Source organism: Macrotis lagotis, chromosome X (genome assembly GCF_037893015.1).
Source record: "Macrotis lagotis isolate mMagLag1 chromosome X, bilby.v1.9.chrom.fasta, whole genome shotgun sequence".
NCBI lineage: Eukaryota > Metazoa > Chordata > Mammalia > Peramelemorphia > Peramelidae > Macrotis > Macrotis lagotis.
Genome location: NC_133666.1, coordinates 592,403,592 through 592,426,171, shown reverse-complemented (window position 1 = coordinate 592,426,171; position 22,580 = coordinate 592,403,592). Strand labels below are relative to the sequence as shown.

The following is a 22,580-nucleotide window of genomic DNA, read 5'->3' as shown; positions in this document are numbered from 1 at the left end:
TCTGAATCATATAGCTATTACCACTGGCTTCTGAATTTTTCCTTTTTTTTTTGTTTTTTGGGGTTTTTTTGCAAGGCAATGAGGTTAAGTGACTTGTCCAAGGTTGCATAGCTAAGTATTAAGTGAGGTCAAGTTTGAACTCAGATCTTCTTAACTCTAGGGCTGGTGCTCTATTCATCATGCCACCTATCTGCCCCTGAACTTTACCATTATATTGCCCAGGGCCTCCCCATCCCAAGATGCTTCTCCTGTGAGGAGGTCCCCTTCTCAGTCTGCTCTGGGTCTTTGTCACAAAACTGGATAATGTACAATAAAACTGCCAAGTGCCATCTGTCTCCATCATAGCACCTTGTTATGGATCTGGTGGAACCCCTTGTATGGTTTGGAACCTCCTCTTGCCCTAGCGTTCACTCTCTTCTTGGATTCTGAAATGCTCCAGGCTTAGCATGCTTTTGTCCATATTCATCTGCAGTGTCTACTGGTCCTCCTATCTCACACAGAAGAATGACACAAGTCTTGCTCTCGGGGAGTTTACATTCTACTGAAAAAAAGCAACATGTAGATAGACAAACATATTGTAGAATAAATAGAAAATAGCTTAGGAAAGAGATACTAGCTAGAATAAGGAAAATTTTCATATTGAAAAGGTGTCGTCTGATCTATATCTTGAAAAAAAGTGATGGATTTTGTGAGGCAGAGGGGAAGATAGAGTACCTCGTGATGTGAGGGTCAGTCAATGTAAAAGCAGAAATATAGTAGTAGATGGAGTGCCCTGTGTGAGGAACAAGAAGCCTAATTTGACTGGATCATAGAAGACAAAAAGTAAATTATGTACAAAGAGGCTGGCAAAACTAGTTGAAGCCTGGTTTTAAAAGGTTTTAAAAACCATATGGAAGAGAATGAAGGCCTATACTTAGCTATTAGTCCAGAAAAGAATTAAGAAGGAATATGACATGGAGAAGACTGATACTTGTGGTTTATACCAATAAACTAAGGATAGAAAGAACTATGTATATTTGTTACAAAGATGTTTTTCTTTTTTTCAAATGAAGGAAGAGGAAGGGAGAAGAAATGAATGGCTGTTAATTGAAAAATTAAAAGGAAAAAAGGAAACATTTGGTTCTTTCAAAGCTTAGTTCTAGTGCCTCTCCTGATCTTAGCAACTGGTAGCATCCCCCTTGTCTCTCTCAAAATAATCTGCATTTTCTTCACATGCATTATTAAGATATATACATTGGTCTCCTCAGGCATAAACATTGTTTAATTTTTGTTAGTTATGATCATACTAGAATTAACAAAGATGATCATGGGCATGACTAGATAGAGTTAAATTAGAATTATAGATTTGTAGCAAACTTCAAAAGTCTCCTTGTACAACCTCTTCATTTTGCATTTGAGAAAACTGAGGCCCAGGAAGTTTAAATGATTTCCTCAAGGATATATAGGTAGTATTAGAAGTAGGTTTTAAACCTAGGTTCTTTGATTCTAGAACCAAGACTCTTTCTACTGCATCATGTATTTTCTGAAGTATGGGATTTATACTGAACAATAGCTTTAGTTGGGGACCAGTAAAGTAGCTAAGAAATGGGCTTATTGGTTTTTAATGAAATTGAGTAGGCTACATCAACAGAGTTATAGATCAGCAGAATCTATTTTTTTCTAGGCAGAAGTTTCCTATCCTTCTATTAGGGCAAAGATGAAGAGAATGGAATGGGATTTTCCCATTGGACACTAAGCATAATATTCTGGGCATCAGCACTAGAAACAGCAGCCAGTTCAATTCAACAGAAATTTATTAAGTACCCATGATGAGAAAGACCCACAAGCTAGGGTAAACCCATGCCTTACCTCCCACTTCACATAAGGGCAAGGGGGAGAAAAAAAGAGGTATTTTTTTTTAAATCGTAGAAAAATGCTTTGTAGTTGCTACAAGTGCACCAGGCTTTTGATCAAAGAGAATGATTAGCAGTGAATTGAAATCAGAGCCTCTTTTCCCTGAGAAGGGCTTGGCAACCTCAAAATCTGGCCACTTAAGCAGAGCACAAAGAGTCAGTCCTGGTTTCCAGTGGCAAGAGTACTAATAATTTGGATGCTGCTGCCAGAAAGAGAAAACAGCGGCTGGCTCCCTGCTCCAAGAGTTACCCAACCCAAGATTAGTTGTTAGAAAGCAATAGGCAAAAGGACTTTTGCGCCTCAGATGTGTTTCCAAAAATTGGTCGGTTACTTCTAAACTTTAAAAAAAATTTTTTTTTTAAGAAGAAATCCCCTTTAGGTACTCTGCACTCACTTTGGACAAAAAGTTTCGACAGGTGCAGCATTATCCAGAGTTAACAGTTAAGACTGAAATGCCAAGAGGGTGTGGAAGAAGGGCTCAGTTTCCTCACTGGCAAAATGAAAGCTATTGGGTTCTATTAGACTGTCTAAAATATCTTTCTTCTATGACCTAAGAAGTGCAGTGCTGAATTTGAAATCAGAAGATTTGGGTTTAAAACTGGGCTCTGCCACATTACCACCTGTTAGATCTCAGGCAAATCATTTCCTCAACTGGACTAGATAGACTCTAAGACTCCCAAGTCTGTTATGATGTTAAGATCCTATAATTTTCCAAGTTTAATATCTAATTTTATAAGGTTCCTTCCAGTTATGAATTTTTAAGTTTTACTTCTTATGTACTTAAATACTCAAACATACCTATGACTTCTGTTTCCTTCATGGATACATCTGCCTACCTTGCATGTTTAGTCTATGCCTAGAATTTACTCTAACTACAAGACAAACAAAATATCTCACTAATGAAACCTATTAGATTAGAAGCCTTTTGAAGGTCTAGGGGTTCTTGAGAACTACCTTTTTTTTTTTAGTTTATTTTTAAGGTTTTTGCAAGGCAAATGAGGTTAAGTGGCTTGCCCAAGGCCACACAGCTAGGTAATTATTAAGTGTCTGAGACCGGATTTGAACCCAGGTACTCCTGACTCCAGGGCCAGTGCTTTATTCACTGCACCACCCTAGCCACCCCTTTGAGAACTAACTTTTGCCTCATTTTATAATCCCTGCATTTAACATAGTACTTGGTCACAGTAGAAGCTTAAAAAAAGGTTTATTGATTAAGGGTAGGGTTGAATCTTAATAACAGTTCACATTTATACCTTGTTTTGCAAATGGACTTCCTCACAAGGACACTGTAAGGTAAGAAAAACAGCTCACTTGGATTCCTCTTGTGGAAATGTTGGTGACCAAAATTCTGTAACAAAGAAGCAAATTGTGTTACAACCTATCAAGCTGGAAAAGTTTTAATTATAGGTTCTACAATAGACTTTATATTCATTCTGTACCTATTTATCTGTGTACTTATTGTCTTCTGTAATAGAATATTCCTTCAGAATAAGGATTGTTTCATTCTTTGTGCTTACTTACATCCCCAATATCTAGCACAGTGAATGGCATATACTAAGCTCTTTGTAAATAGCTGTTGATTGATTAATTGATGCATTCTGTCCCCCCCCCTCAAATTATCTGTTACTTAATCATTGGTATATATGTTGAATCCCACCCGGTAGAAAGGAAGCTTTCTGAAGCCAGGGCAAAGATATTACATTATAATCTGAGTATTTCAGCACCTAGAACAGTGACTGTTACATAGTACAGCTTCCATTCTAGCACTCCTAGACATTATCCAGAGATGGCATGACCACTTTCCTTCAGAGAAGGGGCCAGTCATCCCCACCAATACCACTCACAGGAAAAAAACAAGCTAGTACAGCTGAAGCAAGGCACTCTGAGGCAGAGAAAGGGGACAGCATGTGTCAGGCAAATCAAACTACCACCAGCATCTTCCCGCAAAGCTTAATAGAGACCAACCTAGAATACTGAACCCAAGAGACCTTGGAATAGGAAATCTTCTACTCCAGTGATCATAGCCATTATCCTGGAAAGGTGAGATCAGCCTGGCAACTCCTCCTGTAGGTGCTACAGCCAAATCTATTGAAATTGCAGAAAAGAAAGCTCTCGTCACCAAAGTTCTTGGCATAATCAAATTGTTCAACATAGAAACTGATATGATTTGATCAGTGGACGTGACATTAAAGAAGAGAAATTATCAGCTTTGTTCTTGCACCCTAAGAACCACGAGACCTTTCCACCCACTTGCAGCTGAAATCTTTCATTTATGTTGCCTTTCCTATTTGAATGTGAACTCCTTGAGATCAGGGTCTGTCTTCCGTTTGTCTCCAACACTAAGCAAATGTTTGGCACATAGTAAGAGCTTAATAAATGCTTCAATTGTTCATTCATTCATTCATTCAGAGTAGGCACTTGATAAGTATTTGTTGATTGGTTGGTTGCTGTTTGACATCTGAAAACCAGCTTACAGTTTAACTATAGTTGATGATTCTTAGACTATACAACCTATGAAACAAATGGGAAAAAAATGGCCCTTGATCTTTTGAGGCCCCCTTCTATAATGACAATAGTGAAGTAGTGGGAAAGAGGACAGATGGTGTTAAGAATCACATAGTTTTTAAACTATCTATAAATAAGATTTTAACAAAGGCACTCTAAACTTATCCAAAGAGTAACAAACTGACATTTGACTAAAGGAAATGATCCATATCAGCATTAACAATCTCACTCTAAATTAAACCAGGCGATATAAGAATGTTGTTGCTAAAGGAAGTTCTCAGTGCTCAGAAGTTCTTAGAGATAGATAAAGGAGCCTATCTGAATGGTGTTCTTCACATATCCCAAAGTAAAAAGAAATATCACTTATTAGGATATTGTGTAATATTAGGATACTGTGCAATCCTAATGATCAGCATAAACTTAAAAAGACCACCATGAAAATCAAAACTAGCAAAGAAAAGAATTTTTAGCTAACTACAACTTCAGCATATCAACAATGGGACTCAACATTCAAAAATACTTGTAAGATCTTGGAGCTCATTAAGAAAGCATGATGTACAGTTCCATCAAAATCTACCCTAGTCTGAGATCCTAACAAAAACAAAGATGAAATTAGTTGATGAAATTGGGACTGTTTAGCCTGGAAAAGACTTAGGGACAATGTGAAATAGCCAGTAAGGCTGCTTGGGTTCTATTATTAAATGCTGCCTCTAAATACAAGTAAAATTACCTCCATTTTACAGATAGGAACTTGAGACTCAGAAGCGTAAAGTGGTTCCTTCTTTGATTGGACACACAACTAGTAAGCACTGGGGTTGGACTCCAAACCTGTTCACCATGTACTAGATTATAACTCAATTTACAGAAAACTGAGAAAAGAATGAGAAAATCTCTGCCTCCTGGATGAACACTAGTGGAAGGCACAGCAATGAGACATCTTCTCTCTATATTGGGTATACTACCTGTAGCAGAAATGGCATGTCCACTTTCCCTTCAATCTGCACTTTGCAGAAAGTGATAAAAACAGTAGATTTGAAGTCAAAATCCCTAGACTCGCTTAATATCCCTGTGACTATGGGAAAGTCACTTCACTTTTCTTAAGATTGATTTTTCTTAGGGGCAGCTAGGTGGCGCAGTGGATAGAGCACTGACCCTGGAGTCAGGAGTTCCTGAGTTCAAATCCAGTCTCAGACACTTGATAATTACCTAGCTGTGTGGCCTTGGGCAAGCCGCTTATAACCCCATTTGCCTTGCAAAATCCTAAAAAAAAAAAAAAGCCCCAATATATTCATTTTTCTTTTTTTGTAAAATGGAGATAATACTGTTATCTCACAAGACTGTTGTGAAGTTTAAAGGAGATAATATATATAAAGTATTTTGTGAATTTTAAAGATCCATATGAATTCCATTCATTTATTATTAGTGGAGTTTTAATATGCAATGGTAGAAGACTTACCATATAGATAAAGAAACATTATATCATCATTGCTATTGCTAGTTGTAGCAAACTTCTTGAGTTCATCTCTCAAGAGTTGCTACTTTCCTATCATATACACTTAAGTACACACACTCGCATGCACACACATACATACAACTACACATCACAGAAAAAGGTTCTGCAGCATATTTTTTAATCTAATTTTTATTGTTAATGTTTATTTCAGGCCATATGAAACATGTCCCTTCTCCCCCTCCCAAAGAGACAGCCTTTGTAACAAAGAATAAAAAAGAAAAAAAAAGTGAAAAACATTGATCTGGCAAAACCAAACAACATATCAAGCAAGTCTAAGAGTATATGGCATATTCCTATATGGCGGCTAGGTGGTATAGTGGATAAAGCACCGGCCTTGGAGTCAGCAGTACCTGGGTTCAAATCCGGTCTCAGACACTTAATAATTACCTAGCTGTGTGGCCTTGGGCAAGCCACTTAACCCCATTTGCCTTGCAAAACTTAAAAAAAAAAAGAGTATATGGTATATTCCACTCCTATATCCCTCCAGCTTGGTGAAGAAAGGAGGCAGAGCCAATTTTTTTCAATTCTCTAATTTAGGATTGATCATTAAATTAGCATAACACTTGTAGCCAAGATTAGAAGGAATGCAGAAAGCTGGGAACAATTTTCATAGCTAATGTTTCTGATAAAGGACTCATTTCTAAAATATATAGAGAACTGAATCAAATTTATAAGATTACAAGTCTTTTCCCAATTGATAAATGGCCAAAGATATGTTCAGGAAGTTTTCAGATAAAGAAATAATATATATATATATATATATATACATATATATATATATATATATGCACATATATATAATATATATATAGTCATAAGATTATTGATTACTGATTAGAGAAATGCAAATTAAAACAACCAAGAGGTACCATCTCATACCTTAGCTAAGATGACAAAAAAGGAAAATGATCAATATTGGAGAGGATGTGGAAAAACTGGAACATTAAGGCATTGCTGGTGGAGTTGTGAACTGATCCAGCCATTCTAGAGAATAATTTGGAACTGTGCCCTAAGAACAATAAAACTGTTCATACCCTTTGATCCAGCAATATCAATAGCAGGTCTATATCCCAAAGAAATAAAATAAAACAGGAGAAGTCTTGCATGTTCAAAAATATTTATAACAGCTCTTTTTGTAGTGGTAAAGAACTGGAAATTGAAGCAATGTCCATCAGTTGGGGAAAGGCTGAACAAGTCATGGAATATGATTATTATGGAGTACTACTGTTCTGTATGAAATCATGGACTTTAGAAAAGCCTGGAAAGACTTGCATGAACTTATGCTATGTGAAGCAAGCAGAAGCAAAACAACATTGTACACATTAACAACAGCATTGTGAGATGATCAACCATGATAGATGCAGCTCTTCTCAGCAGTTCAGTGATCAAGGGCAGTCTTGAGAGATCTGCTATGAACAATACCATCCACATTCAAAGTATGGGGTCTGAATGCAGCGTAAAGCATTTCGTGGTTATTTTTTAAAAAAACTTCTTTTATTTTTCCTTTCTTTCTCATTTTTTTAACTTTCCCCTTAGTTCTTATCCTTCTTTTACAATATGACTAATATGGAAATATGTTAAACACAGCTATACATGTACAACTTTTACCAAACTGTCCCTCCACCATGGGAAGTAAGAAGGAATGGGAGGGTGGAAGAAAAAAGTGGAATTTATAAATTTGCATATGGACAAATGTTGAAAAACTACCTTTTCATGTAATTGGAAAAAAAAAATAGGGGCAACTAGGTGGCGCAGTGGAGAGAGTACCAGCCCTGGAGTCAGGAGGACCTGAGTTCCCATGTGACCTCAGACAATAATTATCTAGCTGTGTGATCTTGGGCAAATCACTTAACCCCATTACCTTGCAAAAAACAAAAATCAAAAATAGAAATAAAATAAAATTTCAATTAAAAAAATTACAGTCTTCAATTTTACTTTTATTGTGCTTACAACTTTTAAAAGAAACTCTGACCTATAAGTACAATAATGTTGTTGTGGTGAGAATAGTTCACAATCCTATATGTATGTTTTAAGGTTTGCAAAGCAGTTTAAAGAGATTATCTCATTTGAGCCTCCCAATAACTCCAAGAGGTAGGTATTATTATCCTAATTTAATAGACGGAAAAAATTGAGAAACAAAGAGATAAAATGATATGTTCAGGGACATACCACAAATGAAATTCAAAATCAGTCTTTCTGACTCCAGGTCTTGGATGCTGACCACTGCTCCAAGTTGCCTCTCTCATCGGTAAAATGTCGGTGATCAGCATCTGTGAATGTTTAACTAGGTAGTGGACACTATAAAGAATACAGAGGCTGCAAACTAAATTAGGCAGACATCTGCCAGGGTGCTGAGTAAATCTGACTTTGACTCCTCATGACCTTCATAAAGTATTTAAATATTAAATGCATGATTACAGGTAGTAGAGAGCTGAGCAAATGAAACATCACGGGCTTCACTCAATGCTAAAGTGCTTATGCAGGATACCATTCATTCACCTTTTCAATATACTCTATCCCTGGTTGACAACAGAAGAGACTATCATAGTTCTCCCTGCCACCTTCCATCTTTAATTTCTAGCTCTTCTGAGCAGGCTCCACTCTCCCTCACACACCCCACCAATGGCCCTTATATTCTTGGTAACCCTTACCAAGTTAGATCCCCACCCACCTTGCCTTCCTGGCCTCCTTTCTTGTCAAAGAGGCCCATAATTTCCATTCTATCAGATCTGGCCCAATTTCTGACCTCTCCCTTTGTCTGTGGTGGGTCAACACCCTTTCTTGGAAAAGAGACCTAACTTACAAACAGGCTGGGTAAAAGAGCTGAAAGGGGACATCTGGTCCTCAATCTTCAGTCTTTCCTGGTCAGCATTTTCTCCTAGTACACCTTTTCTGACATAAAACCTACTCTTCCTCCATGTTAAGTAGAACAGTTCTATCCTATAATCATCTATCCATTGTTCCGAATGTGACTTCTTCAGGAATGTCCTTCCCTGTCAAGTTAGAAACCTCTGTACAGCAACCCTGGTGTTTAAGCTAAGAAAAGACTTTAGGACCCATTGTCTTAAATTTGATATTCTCTGGTTTCAAGAGAAGAAAACGGATTAAATTAAGAAATAATAATAATAAAATTTCAGTAATGAAAAGTATATTCCATGATAACAACTGCAAGGAGTTGATGATTTAGATCCCATAGTTATGGTACATAAATTTTGTTGTTTTCCAAAAGTTGTATGGTAATTTTATTCAGTTGTTTTCAGTAAAGTACAACTCTTCATGACCCCATTTGAGATTTTTCTTGACAAAGATACTGAAAAGGTTTGTCACTTCCTTTTCTAACTTATTTTGCAGATGAGAAAACTGAGGCAAACAAGGTTAAATGATCTGTTCAGGGTCACACAGCTAGCCAGATTTGAACTTAGGAAGAAGAATCTTCCCGACTCCAAATTCAGAACTCTATCTACTGCACTACTTAGTTGACTTTTTATTATTTGAACTTCCCCATTGGGAGTGAAACGTCTGAGGTGTGCGTGTGTGTGTGTGTGTGTGTGTGTGTGTGTGTGTGTGTGTGTGTGTGTGTGTGTGTGTTTGGGGAGGGGAGGTTCAATCCCAGAATCCTATTTCTGAAAAAAGAAGTGGGAGGATGACAAACACATTCTTCTTTCTAAGTTCTAGGATCCTTTGGGGACTATTCATAGAATCTAGAAATCTGAAAGGGTCATTAGAGACCTTGTAGTCAAACCCCCTCTTTTTGTAGATAAGGGAGATAAAGTGACTTGCCCAAGGACACATAAATTGTAAGCAGTTGAGCTAACATTTGAACCCAAGTCCTCCAAAGCTGCATATAGTACTTTTTCTCTATTCTGATGTTGGGGGCAGGGTCTTCCTTGACCTCAAGGTACAAAATTCTAAGACTGTTTGTTTACTCAGTATTTGTTTATGTTTTCTTTCAATATGACTCCTGGGAAAGGGAAGAAAGGAGGAAAAACCATGTTGAAGAACTAAATAGCAATTCATAGGTATAAGTAATTTAATCCTACAAAATAGGAGGAAACTGAAAACATTTTACCAAGGAGGAAACTGAGGCACAGAATAGTTAAGGGATTTGCCCATGGCTACATAGCTAATAAGTGGCAGAATTTTCATTCAAACCATCTTTGACTCCAGTACTCTAAACTATCTTTTGGCATTCAAACAGAGGAATTATTTTTCAATCTAACACATGAAATAATGTGATAAGAGAAGATGAATTCTAAAGTCTCATCCAATTCTAAAAGTTGATGTTGAATTGTGCACTAGAAGTGGAGTCAAGTATACCACCCAAAAGATGTAGGCTCAGAAAGGGGGGGAGGGGTGTCATGTAGCAAGTGCAAAGGATCACAGATAGCCTTGTGTGTTCAAACTGCATTGATATAATATCAAGAGATTCAGGGTTTGACTCAAGGGGTAGATAAGAGTCCCACTGGAGGTAAGTCATGGATAGGTTGCCAGCTGCACTGTTGAAGGGAAAACCCACATCAAACACTGAAATCATAGAGCAATGATCTCAGTCAATAGACATCTTTATCATCATCATCAATCATTCCAAAGTTACACAGTTCCCTACCTTCTTATTCCATCCTTCAACTCCCTGAAATATATCAATAACCAAAGATTCTGTCTAGTCTTATTATCTGCAAAAAAAAAAAAAAACAAGAATTGTTGGAAGGCCCCCAAAAGTGATTACTGTCACATGAATCAGTACAATAAAAATTATCATTGAAAATGATATTATAATGAACAAAATGCATTTGAAATATTGTGCTCAAGCTGTGAAGTTTGGTTTTCTAATAATTCTTTAATTGTGCTTTGCTCAGTGGGTTTCCACATTCTTACAAGTACCTGTTGCCACATACCACAGTTGTGGGTTTCTTCTTTAAGTTATTATGGGATCAGGTGCTAAGATGATGACAGGCAGAATTTGAGACTTTCTAATAAAATCTCCTGGTTGGTATTTTTTCTGTATTGTTTTCTTATTGGTTTAAGCTGAAAAAACACTAGGTTTACTGTTTCTCTGGGATTTAATGGGACTCTTAGTAATGAAACCTAATAATACCCAGCAAACTTCCCAACTACCTTTCCAGTCTGGACACTTCAAAAGGACATCCTTATACAGTACAGTTCCATAAAAGAATTTTCCCCCTGCCCTAGCTATGTGATGGAGCTCACAGTTATTGAGTTGACTACATGTGAAGGCAAAGACTGGAAATTCCCACATATGTGGATATAAATGTAATCATATCTACCTACTATGTCGTCTTTCACTTCAAGAAAAATTGTGGGTAAGGGAGTAAAGAAAAAAGTCCTAATGTATCAGAGCTTTGTCTTCCCCTGTATATTATCTTTTCCTTTGCAATTTTCCATTGGTCCCCACCTTCTTGGAGACAGATATATTTAAGACCCAAAAGAGCATAAGAGATGGAACACTTCAAAATATAAGAGATGGAAGAGACCAACTAGTTCAATTCCTTATTTTTTTCAAATTTAATATTTTTCTGATTAAGAAGAATTCATTTTTTTCACTCTACTCTAGCCCAAACTGAAAAGAGAGAGAAAAGAAGAAAGTAGAAGAAGAAAGAAGGAGGAGGAGGAGAAGGAGAAGGAGAAGAAGAAGAAGAAGAAGGAGGAGGAGGAGGAGGAGGAGGAAGAGTAGGAGAAGAAGAAGAAAGTTCAAGTCTGTCCTCAGACACTTAATACTTAGCTATGAGACCTTGGGCAAGTCACTTAACTCCATTGCCTTGTCAAAAAAAAAAAAGAAGAAAGGAAGGAAGGGAAGAAGTAAAGAAAAAAGGGAAAAGAAGGAAGAAAGAAAAGGAAGGGAAAAAGGAAGAATTCTAATAATCCATGCATAGTGAAACAAAACAATTCCCACACTGGCCAATGTATATTTCATTCTTCATTTTAGGTCCAATACTTCTCTGGGAGGTAGATACATCTTTCCTTTTTCATTCTCTAGAATGGTCCAAAAACTCTCTCATTTACAGAGAAGGAAATTGAGGTCCACCAAAGTAAGTGTATTGGAAGATAAGTGGCACAGTGGACAGACAGCTAGACCTGGAGTAAATAAGACCTCAGATCAAATCTGACTTCAGATACTTAGTGACTATATGATTCTGGACAAGTCACTTAACTTTGTTTGCCTGTTTTCTCTCTGTAAAATGGGGATAATAATAGGATCTATCTCCTAAGATTGTTGTAAGAAAAAAAATTAAATATTTGAAAAATGTTTTGCAAACCTCAAAACTCTATAAATTGCTACTGCTGCTCCTGTTGTTATATTTTCTTTCCCCAAGGTCACCGAACTCATTATCATTGACCCCATACCCTTCCTTCTTCTCTAGCAGATTATCCTCACTAATATCCTCTGTCTCTCCCTTACCTTCAAGGGTTTCCATCTACTGATTCTTTCCCTGTGACCCTCAAACAAATAATAAAAATAATAAATAAATGAATAAATAAAAATAACCTTTCAAGACTCTACCATCCCCTCAATCTGTTGACCTGTGTTTCTTAGCCCTTTATTAGTCAAACTCTTTCAGTTTTTGTTTTTTGGAAGGTTAGACAATTTGCATTGACTTGCCCAGGGCTTATTAATCAAATTCTAGAAAAATCCATCTATATTCATTACCTCCACTTCCTTTCCTCATACTCTTTTCAAGAACATTGTAATCTGGCTTCCATCTTAATCACTCAACTGAAACTATTCTCTCTCTCAAGATAACAATCTCTAAATGGTAAAATCTGATGGTCTTTTCTTAATCCTCAGTCTTCTGGACATCTTTGAAACATTTATCATAGTTGACAATTCTCTCCTCCTGCATATTCTCTTCTCTAAGGGTTTTTGTGGCACTGGTCACTCCTGATTCTCCTTCTATATAACTTCTTAGTCTTTCTAGATTATCCTTCATATCTCATTCCATAACTATGGCCCCTACGTCCAAGGTTCTGCCTCGACCCTCTCCACATCTCTCTATATACTTTCTGGTTCAGTGGCTTCATCAGCTTGCCTTTTAATTATTTGCAGTTGTCCTGATTCTCTGTGACCTCATTTGGGGTATTCTTGGCAAAGATACTGGAGTGGTTTGCCATGTCTGTCTCCAGTTTACTTTACAAAAGAAGAAACTGAGGTAAACAAGACTTGCTCAGGGTCTCACTAGTATGTGTCTGACACCGGATTTGAACTCAGGGAAAAAAAAGGAGTCTTCCTGATTCCCAGCCCAACACTTTATGCCATCTAGCTGCTAATATTCATCAGATTATATCAGTTTAATTATCTTCATTAGGCTATAAATTCCTCCATTTGACAATTAAGATCCTTCACAATCTAACTCCATCCCACTTTTCTAACACTGGTGTACCTTGTTCACCTATATCCACAGTCCAAACCAAACAAACTAGCCTCTTTACTCTTCTACAAATGACATCACAAATTTGCTAGCTCTCTCCCAATTCTGATATGCATTCCCTCCTCATTTCTAAACCTTAGAATCTTCAGCTTCTTTCAAATACTCAACTCAAGTACTCTTTTCCATCTTAATCCTTCCAGTTCTATGATTCCCAGTGCTTAGTAAATAGTGGAACCTTAATGAATGTCTCTTAATTGACTTATTTCTTAATAAGTGCTGGATCCATTGATCTTAGTTGTACGTATTAGCATAGGTATGCTTTATTTTATTGGGCTGTGCTTAATTGCATTTTTTACAAAGTGAAGGTTTGTTACAACTTTGCATGAAGTAAGTATTGGCTCCATTTTTCACATCATGTCTGTCACATTTTGATAATTCTTGCAATATTTTAAACTTTTTCACTACTATTGAATATGTTATGGTGATTTGTGATCTTTGATGTAACTATTGTAATTATTTGGGGGCACCAAGAACTGCATCCTGATATAATTACAGATTTAATCCACAAACATTGTGTGTGTTCTGGCTACTCTATGAAAGGCTGTTCCCCAAATCTTTCCCTCTCCTTAGGCCTCCATATTCCCCAATACAATGACCTCAGTGCTTAATGAAAGGAAGAGTCAATAGATGACACAAACTTAATTATCTTAATTTAAGAAATTGCCACAGACACCCTAACCTTCAGCAACCACCACCCTGATCAGTCATTCAACATCCAAGGCAAGACTTTCCACCAACAAAACCATTAAGATTCATTGGAGGTTGGGGCAGCTAGGTGGTGCAGTAGATAGAGCACCAGCCCTGGAGTCAGGAGTACCTGAGTTCAAATCTGACCTCAGACACTTAATAATTAAGTAGGCCTGTGGCCTTGAGCAAGTCACTTAACCCTGTTGCCTTGCAAAAAAAAAAAAAACAAGGAAAACCCCAAATGGGGTCACAAAGCATCAGATAAGATTGAAACAACTGAACAACTAACTACAAAGCATTCCATGAGAACTGGAGGCTGTATCACCTAAAGCGTGTACCTCTCCCAGTAGACAAGTGAATGAAAAACAAATGAGAGAAAAGAAACTGTGTGATACAAAATGGGAATTAATAAATAAATGCTTCTGTTGGCAAAAGTAGAAACCATCTTCCTTTTTATCTAAGAGAAAATAGATGTAGAGAGCAAAAACTATCTGCTTAGAAATTTTACCTCCTTTGCTATCATTCAGTGAAGGACTTTTCAGTGACTGTGGACATAAGAGTGATGGATTTCACCACTTTTCAGAAGCCCACTCCACTCACACTCTCAAATCCCTTTCTTCTGAATCTGGAAAGGATGAATTAGAAGGGGTTAGAACAGGATTTTCCTAAAGGTCAGTCTCTCACTCCAAACAGAGACTTTGTGATTACCCTGCCCCTTCCCTCCCCCCCACTCAATAAATTCCAGTGGCTTCCTGTTACCTCTAAGATCAAATGCAACTCCCCAGTTTAGCATTTAAGCATCTAATCCTGGTACACATTAGTCTCTCCTACCACGGCATCCTCACCCCAATTCAATAAACTCCAGTTGGTTCCCCATTATTTCAAAATTCTCTATTTGGCAAAGGCCTTCAAAAACATGGTCCCTATTCCCCATTCTTTCCAGTCTTCTTGACTCTTACTCCCCACTCTTCCATCCAGAATAGTCTCTGAACTGTTCCAGGCAACACTGTATCTCTGGGCTCAAGGTTTTTTCCTGTAGTTGGCTCCTATTCTTGAAATGTTCTCCCTTCTCAGCTTCACCTTCTGGACTCCCTGTTTCCTTTAGGTTCTAAGTAAAATTCCATCTTGTACTGGAGACCATCCTGAATCTCTCTTAATTCCAGTTCCTTCCCTCTGCTAATTATCCTGTAAATAGCTTATTTGTTCACATTTGTTTGCTTTTGGTTTTTCTCATTAAACTGTAAGTTCCTTGAGGACAGGGATTGTTTCATGCTTCTTTTGGTATGCCCTAGTGTTTAGTCCAGTATCTGGCATAATATATCAATAATAAATATTTAATAAATAATAAATATTGATTGATTGACAGACTGATATATTCTACATTCTAGACCGATTGCCTACTTACTGTTCTCACACAGGATACTTCATCCCTTGACTCTGTTCCTTTGAACTGGCATTCCTCCAGGTCTGGAATACCTCCTCCTCCTCCTCCTCCTCCCATCCTCCTCTCCTTCTCTCTCCTCCCCCTCTTTCTCTTCCTACTGGAATCCCTCAGTTCAATCACTACCTTCCACTTGAGACCTTTCCTACTGCCTCTTAATCACCCCCACCCCCTACCCCCCAATGATAGTAGTACCTTCCCCAAAAAGTACAGAAGATTCAAATGAAATAGTATATGCAAAGCACTATATAAAGTTGAATATTATTTTGTTATACATGTATATATATGTAAATAGAAGATAGATAGATAGATAGATAGATTGCCTACCCAATTAGAAAATCAATTCCTTAAAGTCAACATCTGTTTCATTTCTGTCTTTGAGGGAGGCATGAAGCAAGTGGAACCCAGAGACTTTGATTCAAAATCTACCTCTGCTGATTACCATCTATGTGACTTTAGGCAAGTCATTTGATTTCTTAGACTCAGTTTGTTCATCTGTAAAATGAGGAGATTTGACTAGATGACCTCTGAGATATCTTCCAGCTCTAAATCTATGAGCACATAGAGGCCCTTCATAAAAGCCAGTTGATTGAGTAGTAATCAATGAAAAAAAAAAAGCTGTTTCATTGATTAGTTTTACTTGTGCGTGGTAGTGTAAGGTTCATCTTTGGTAAAGTACATTCCTTCCTTTTCCTCAGAATTGCATCATTTTACCTTTGTCATAAATGTCTGAAGTTCCTGAAAAGTAACTTGGGTTAAACAATTTTTAAAATCCACTTTTAAAACACAAATATCCCTATGAGTAGGGAGGTCAAAAGGAACATAAGTTATACTTTGCTTATCTCATTTGACCTCTAGCACACCCCTAGGAGATAAGTAAGGTAAGCATTATAATCCTCTTTAAAAGAAGAAACTGAGGCTCTGAGATATTGCTCAAGGTCAAAGGGCTCATAAGGGATGGAATCTGGTCTTCCAAAGGTCTCGCCAAGCTAGATGATCCCAATCTTCTGTTTTAAAGTAACCCACAAATTCCTAATGGGCTTCCAGGTCCCTGCCTTTTCCCTACAAAACCAGATACTGCTCCAGTAGCGAGTGTACTTGGAAAATCTCTTGATTCCACCCCCTTAACCCAAATACAGAGAAAATAGCAAGTTCAGGAATCCTTCCCCCCACCACCACCTCTTTGCATAGTATCTCCCTTCAAAGGTTTCTTCTCTTCTTGGCCTCCTGACACAGAACTTATCTAGAAGATGTGGTTCCCCTCTCTCTCTCTTTTTAATTGTCTGTGTTTAACCTACAATTTGATTTCAAATAATACCCTACTGATTTTATGCAATAAGAATACAGCTAGGAGGCACAGTGAAGGAAGACCTGAGTTTAAATTTGTTCTCTAACACTACCAACTGTATGGCCCTGGGCAAGTCCCTTAACCCTGTTTGCCTCCATTTTTTCTTTCTTTCTTTTTATTTTAGGTTTTTGCTAGACAATGGGGCTTGCCCAAGGCCACAGAACTAGGGAATTATTAAGTGTCTGAGGCTGGATTTGAACTCAGGTACTCCTGACTCCAGGGCCAGTGCTCTATCCACTGCACCACCTAACCGTCCCTTGCCTCCATTTTTTCTGAAGCTGGAGAAGGAAAGTGTAAACCACTCCAGTGTCTTCACCAAGAAGACCTCAAATGGAATCACAAAGAGTCAGATACACTAAAATGACTGAACAGCAACAAAAGTAAGAGCACACTTTTTATATATATGTATTACAATGCATTATCCTAAAAATAAATTGCATGATTGTTGGGGAAGCTGAGTCTCTGCACAACCATTTTGGAAAGCTATTGGGAAAGATGTAAATAAAGTTCCTACAATATTTAACCCAGAGGTTTGTTTACTGAGTTTCTATCCTAAGAAAGCCATTGATAAGAAAAAAATATTCATATACACCAAAATATTTATTTATTTATTGAAGGAGGATAGCAAAGAATTAAGAACAAAGTAGATGTCCATCAATTAGGAAATGGCTAAATAAATTGACAGTGTGCCTGGTTTGAAATTAGGAAGACTCATCTTCCTGAGTGCAAATTTGGCCTCAGACATAACATACTAACTGTATGATCCTGGGTAAGTCATTTAACCTTTTGGCCTCAGTTCCTTATCTATAAAATGATCTGGAGAAAGAAATGCAAAACCTCTCCAATATATCTGTCAAGAGAATCCCAAATGATGTCATAAAGAGACAACCACAACTGGAAAAAAACAGAACAAAACAAATTATAGTACATGAATACGATGAAATATTACTGTGCCATAAAGTAATGAATATGATAGAGAAAAGTAGAGAAAGAAGTACATGAATTGTTGCAGAGTAAAACAACAACAAAAAATGACTACAACAATGCAAATGGAGAGAACAAATATACACACAAATCAAATCAAAAGAGGAATGTTGCTAATTGCAATGAACTTTGCATGACTCCAAAGAAGAGCTAGGAGATAGCACTCCCATTGTACTCCTTTGTAGATGGAACCACAAGTGTTATACATTGTACACATTTTCAAACTTTTAAAATTTATTAGTCAATTATAGTGATTTCCCTCCAGTCTATTATTTCTCTTAAAAATATATTATTTGTTATATAGGATAGCTCTCTAGAAAAGGGGAAACAGAAGGGACATTGGGAAAAAAGTTATGATGATGTAAAAAAAAATCCAGAGACATTATTAAAAAAGTATTTAAAAACAAATGTTTGTAATGGGGAATACACTTTTATTATCTCAATTTGACAGGTGAGAAAACTGAATCACAAGGAAGTCATAGGACTAGAGATTTAGAACTAGAAGAGATTCAAGAGATCATCTAATCTAATCTAAAATTTTTATTTTATGGAAAGGGAAACTTAGTCAAAGAGTATATAAATGACTTGACCAACACCCCACAGAAAAAGGCAGAACCAGGATATGAACCATGAATCTCTCTGAGCCTCAATTTCTTCTCTCAAGATAAAAATGATTGCAACAGAGGCTAGATGACCATTGTTGTGATGTTATAGTGGGGACTCCCAACAAAGGCTGGATTAGATTGGTCACTAAAATCTTTCTAATTCTTGCCAATCTGTGATTTTAGGATTCTGCAAACCTACCCCACCTATCTCACAGGTCTATCTTGAGTCTTCTGTCGCTAGTCAATCAACTGAGGCCTTATTAAGCACCTAATTACTATATGTTTCAGATTCTGTCCTGAGGTCCAAGTCATTGTAATACTTTAAATGGCAACTACAAGATCTTAAACAAGGTCTTCTGACTCTTAGACTCCTATTCTTTACATTAAACTATGCTTTTTTTTACAACACTGATGTTTGTCCTTTATTCTTTTTTTTTTTTGACAAGGCAATACAGCTAGGTAATTATCAAGTGTCTGAGATAGGATTTGAACTTGGGTCCCCCTGACTCCAGGACAGGTACTCTATCCACTGCACCACCTAGTTGCACCTAAAGTATGCTGCCTTTTAAAAAATTTATTATAAGAACCACCACCTTGGAGTATTCCACCCAAACAGATCATCTGTAGAAGGGCCTGGTGGTTTGAAGTCAATCTCAAAAACTATCATATTTGATAGTTCCTTTTAATAATTCAATATGAGCTGGACACTAATTAGTTTATCTAAACTTTTCTTGGAGCTATTTCTATTTTTAGTCTTTAGCACTTCCTGGAGAAAGTACTTTTACTCCACTAAGTACAATTTAACATAATTTGGGGGCTTTACCAGGAAAGAATGGACAACTTCATAGGCTATTACTAGTCTGAAAGGCTCCAAGAGTAACATCGAACAGAATTTAGATCTGGAAGAAATCTCAAATCATCTAATCTAACTAATTCTCCTCTTCTAAAGGAGAATTTGCTACCCACAGTTTAAGGACCAAAGAACCAGGACCAAAAGCAGATTTCCTGATGTCTAATGTAATGCTCTTCATTCTATCAAATATGTTTAATTTTATTTCCCCCCCCAGATTCCATTTGTTGTTTTACTATTTTCAATTGTGTCCAACTGTTCACAAGCCCATTTGGGGTTTTCATGGCAAAGATCCCAAAGCGGTTTTCCAAGTCCTGCTCTAGCTCATTTTAACACATGGGGAAACTGAGGCAAAGAGGATTATGTGACTTGCCCAGGGTCACACAGTCAGTAAGTATCTGAAGCCACATTTGAATTTGAGTCTTTCTGACTGTAGGTCTACCCCCTCCATGAACTGTGCCACCACCAAGCTGCTCCCCCTGCCCCAGATTTTATATTGGCTAATTGACCAAGAAATTCGTTTCTTTAGCATTTGTTGAGGCATGTAAATGTGAACAGGGAATTGCATCCTCACCCTTATGGAAATCATTACAATACCGAATTAGGAAACTCAGGTTCCCTGAATTCTAGTTACCACTCAACCACTTACTATGTGTCCCTAGCTAGACAACAAACTTCCTTATTCTATTTCCTACTCCCGTGATTCAATTATTCTGACCTGTGCCATTGTCTAGTACCATGTCTAACACATAGTAGGCACTTAATACATCCTTGTGGATTGACTGAGTTGAGAAACAGACAGCATAAATCAGCTTCATCATGAAGACTTCCCAGGAGTATTCAAATACTGTTAGATGATGAATAAAAGTGATATAACTATGGAGACAGAAAACCCATTAGGTTCAGAAAACAATATTTGCAATGTTCTAAAACTGACCTTAGTGATGCCAAATTAAAAAACACAGAAAGGACCTGAAACCCTAAGCAACTGAAATAAGAAATCTTGGTCCCAAAGCAAAGAGACAGAGCCTTCTTCTATAGAGCATTTCAGGATATTAGGGACAGAATGTCTGCACATATATTTCAAGATCTGGTTTACTCTATTTGTATATTTGCTTAACTGTTCATTTGAGGGGAGTATTGAGAAGTATTCAGAATATTCAAAAATAACTATGATATATAAAAGCACAGAGTACCAATAATTTTGTTTAAACATGAGTTGTTATTCATACTAGCTGGCAATGGAATACAAGTTCTAATGAGGCCTACTTTGAGAAGGCTCTGGTCTTTTATCATCAACAGAAGTTTAAAATGAAAAGTAGGCATAATAGGCCATCTAATCCAACATCTTTCCATCATTTTATAAAAGAAGCAACAGAGGCCCAGAAAAGTTAGGATACTAGCCTAAAGTTACATAGGAAATAATGACAGTTAACTTTTATATAATTCTTAAAAAGTTAGCAAAGCGTTCTATGCGTATTACTTTATCCAATGAGAGCCAACTTAGTATAATAAATGGAGAACTGGCCTCTGAATTAGGAAAACATAAATTTAGCATTCTTGTTGTTGAACATAGTATATATTGGCTGTGAGACTCTGGGCGAGTCATTTAGCGTCTCCATTCCTCAGACAAATCTCTAAAATCAATCTGCAGAAAAGGTGCTCACCAGCATCCAGCATTGGTTAGTTCCCTATAGCAATGAAATCATATGCCCAAATTCCTATCTCTATCCTATCTGATCCACACTACAACTAGGGCAGCTAGTTGGTACAGCATCAGCCCTGGACTCATGAAGACCTGACTTCAAATCTGGCCTCAGACACTTGGCCCTTATTAGCTATGTGACCTTGGACAAATCATTTAACCCTGATTGCCTCACATCCAGGTCCATCTCCCATCATCCTGATTCATATCTGGCCACTAGTTCCAGATGGCTCCAGAGGAGAAAATGAAACTGGTGACCTAGCACACACAGTACCTTACTCAAATCCAATTCATGTGCTTGTTATGACATCTCCTCCCTGATGACATGGTCTTCTTCAAGAATAAAGGATAAGGGCAACTAGGTGGCACAGTGGATAGAGCACTGACTCTGAAGTCAGGAGGACCTGAGTTCAAATCCAGCCCAGACATTTAATTCTTACTTGGCTGTGTGACCTTGGGCAAGTCACTTAACCCCACTGCCATGCAAAAACAAACCAAAAAAGGACACTCAGAGTAGAAGAATTCTGGAGATAACCCCTCAGACCCAGGTCCAGTCATCCTCTGTTCTTTTTCCTTCCTTCCTGATTCTGGCAGTCATGGTTAGCTTGAAGCATTGCTTCCAGAGATTCCTGGAGAAGAAAAACAGCAGTTTCTTGGGGAAGCTGGAGGATTTCTCTGATATCATAAAGTACCACGTGGCTACAGTTTTCATTGCCTTCCTGGGCCTTTATCTCATACTTGGTTTTGGTACCTACTTGATCTGCATTCTCATTGGACTCATCCACCCAGCATATACCTCCATCAAAATCACTGAAAGCGCCAAAAAAGTGGTGATGCCACCTGGCTAACCTACTGAGTTAGTATACAACCTGGTTGAGTTTTTCTCTGACATTTTCCTTTTCTGGTTTCCCTTCTACTATGTAGGGAAATCTTGCTATGGTGCATGCTTGTAGTGAACTGTAATAGCTCCCAGATCCTATATTGTCACCTAATCAACCCATTTCCTGAGATACCAAGCTTCCATGCACAGCCTAGTGAATGACCTGAGTTGCTGAACCCCACAAACAGCAGTCAGTTTAACCTGGGAAGCAACTAAGGTAGACATGACTCACCTAAAGAATAATGATTAGATCACCTTTGAGCAGCTTCAAATAACTGAACATGGCCCACAATCCTGGCCCATGTCTAGGCAGCTGATTTACCCTCTTGGATTTTAGAGCATTAGAGAAGTGTCCCCAGGCTAGGAAGGGGGGGGAACCTCTGCCCATTTAGGTTCCAACAGCCCAGACTAAGGACCCTGCTGGAACTCAAATACTCTTAAGTATCCTCCATAGGATGCCAGATATATCCTGGCTATTCCAGCTGCCTATTTATTAAAAAAGAAAGTCCTTCATGGAAAAACCAAAACAAATACAAAACAAAAAATGGACATCAACATAATCACAATCCAATGCAGGTATTGATTTCATCTTTTTTAAATGAGGAAATTGAGCTTGAGAGATGAATTAACTTGTTCAGGATCATACACCTAGTAAGTGTCAGAGTCAGGATTCAAACTGAGGGCTTTCTGATCTTAAATATCACCAAAGTAGAACAAGTTAACA

At 37.6% G+C, this 22,580-nt stretch overlaps 1 long non-coding RNA gene and 1 pseudogene across 1 annotated transcript in view; one reads left to right on the top strand and one right to left on the bottom strand.

Moving 5' to 3' along the window:
- The window catches only part of LOC141498765 (uncharacterized), a 38,606-nt gene extending 31,990 nt beyond the window's left edge, over positions 1-6,616 (bottom strand). Inside the window, exons 1-3 of the long non-coding RNA XR_012471700.1 lie at positions 5,605-6,616; positions 3,859-3,978; positions 3,147-3,241 (exon numbers count right to left, since the gene is read on the bottom strand). This is a non-coding gene — a long non-coding RNA (uncharacterized LOC141498765). The remainder of the gene's footprint in view (positions 1-3,146; positions 3,242-3,858; positions 3,979-5,604) is intronic.
- Positions 6,617-21,572: 14,956 nt separating this feature from the next.
- LOC141499393 (receptor expression-enhancing protein 5 pseudogene) lies at positions 21,573-22,106 on the top strand (annotated as a pseudogene).
- Positions 22,107-22,580: the final 474 nt, after the last annotated feature.